Here is a 2,524-nt window from a genome sequence, read left to right on the forward strand (position 1 = left end):
TCATAGCAGAATCCTTGAGCCTTAAATTAGGCCCTGAGGGTGCCTGTAGATCGATAGGCTCACTGCAGGTGCATGTCGACAGGAACAACAAGAGAAAGCATTTTTCCCTCTCCTTTCATCGGAATAAAACAAGCTTGATTGGGAGCCATGAGTGGGGTGAAATGTGCGAGTGTGTGTCCACCAACTGGTTCCAACGTTACATTTGTTCCTGCAGCCCGTGTTCATTAGCCAGGCGTGGTATTGACCATGTTGTACAGCAAAACGGAGATCAAGCTGGGTTACAATAGGGATGCCTGGATTCACGAAAACAAACTGTTATTGATTTGTGTGAGTAAGTTGAATAAGCAGTATACAAGAGGCGGCTTTGAAGGCCCAACCCCGTGTCAGAATCCTTTGCTTCCATTTTAGTGCATGTTGCTGCACACACCGGCTGCCCTTATTGAATATTTGGAGTGTTTATGCACAGAGCCACTTTAGTACTGAGTGTAACAAAGGTGTACTAGGATCTGCGTGGAACTGGATTGTAGGGATGACACCCACAACCCCAGCCGCACTGGAGGCTGCCTGATAACTTTTTACAAGGTTGATACATGGTAGGATGTATAACATCAATACAATGTAACCATTTTCCCACCAAAACATGAGAAACACTCAACATAGAAACAAACAACATGAAAATTGTGCTCTTGACAGAGTATAAAGTCCTGTGAAATAGCATTTAGACCATTTTAAGATGTGGTAACCTGACTAATGAGTGTATTGTATTTGAATGATCTGCTCTGTGAAGCGAGTTTACCCACAGCTTCAATGGCAGGGAACACTCAGCAAGCCTTTAAATGAAATTAATTTCGAATACTACTGAATAACTAAATACATGAATACATGTTTATGCAGGGGCAGACTTCATATTGCAAGTGAAGGACACACACTAGCTGTAAATAGCAGGTATTGTAGAGGATAAATGACACTGATCAATAAAAGCACTCTGCAGCTGAGTTGTTATTCAAAAGGTTTTATGTGAACTTCCTTTAAAAGATTTGTTGATATTTGGTTGATATATGATTTTAATGGAAATATGTCATTTTCACAGGTCAAATCATCATGTCTTTAAAGAGCTGCCTTAATGCTCTTGAAATACTGTAGAACAGAAACCAATACCACCACTTCACACAACACTGTGACAACTGGCCTGACTTTCGGGATAATGACACTGACACAAGCAATGAGATTAAGAAATACAGATGTGCTATCAGGTGGAACATAATGACATGGGTTGTGGGTGATCAAGATGACAATACAGATGTAAATACACCACAAGGAACGCAAATCAACATATGATGGCCGTGTGCACAGCTATGATATCATTCATCGTCCAGGGTGCTCGCAGGAACAATACCATTAAAGCTGCAGAAGCGATGAGCAAGCATTTGCACTTTTGTGCAGGTGCAGTAGTTTTCATGAATATTGGACATTGGACAAAAGGATTGTCTCTCTCTCAACGTTGTCGGTGCTCAGTCCCTAAATATAAGCATAACAAGTCCAGTGCATGCCAGAATGTCTTGAAAGGTCTTTACTTATTAGTTCAGTCTAAAAAAATAATTTTATTATTATTATTATTATTATTATTATTATTAGAAATTAAATTTAAAGAGCAAAAACACATTCATGTGTGACTCATGCAGCCAATGATTAAATAGAGCACAGTAATAAATGCCAATTAGTCCCCAACTGCATTCAAGGAGTTTGAGCACACGATGAATAAAACACTTCTCAAACACAGTTGGATGCAGTTATTTCGCAAATACTAAACAACAAAAAGTAAAAAACACCACCAAATGCTAACACTATGTTCTTCACTGATCGTAAGGCCAAGCAAACATGTCTGTCTCTTTTTCTGTTTAGAACATTTCACAAATTCCTTCAGATGAAATAAAATGCAGAAGATTAGTGTCTGGTGACAATAAAAAAAGCAATATTTAATCAGCAACAGAAGGTTTACTTGTACTCTTGCCGTGAGCTATAGGTTTCCTACTCAATTTGACATTGGTTTCCAACTTCTTTTAAGCTTTTGACTCCTTAAATGAATCGATGTCTACCTGTGATGCCTCATGGCAAGTTGGACATGGCTTTTAAATGTGTACAGTCCAACCAAAGGGTGATTTTCCCTCTCTGATTATTTCATTTAGGGATTTATGTTACAGTATTAGAAATATGCAAAACGCAATTACAACAAGTTGACATAAAAATTACATAATTTTGTGTAACAGAAATATGTATATATTTTTTTTTTCTAAATATGGATGATAAAGAGTAGTATTTATGATTCTGTACATTTTACAAGAACAAACCATTAATGAAGGTATAATCTTTTAAATTAAGCCCATGGTTTGAAATACATTATCTACATACACAGCCAGTCGAATGATCAGTTTGAGTTTAATACTTCTTATCCCCGCCTCTACTACTTCCCTATTGGATGTTGGTCTTTGAGAAACTTTTCCTTGCATTCTATTGGCTGTGCGCC

Source organism: Cottoperca gobio, chromosome 15, assembly GCF_900634415.1.
Source record: "Cottoperca gobio chromosome 15, fCotGob3.1, whole genome shotgun sequence".
Taxonomy (NCBI): Eukaryota; Metazoa; Chordata; class Actinopteri; order Perciformes; family Bovichtidae; genus Cottoperca; species Cottoperca gobio.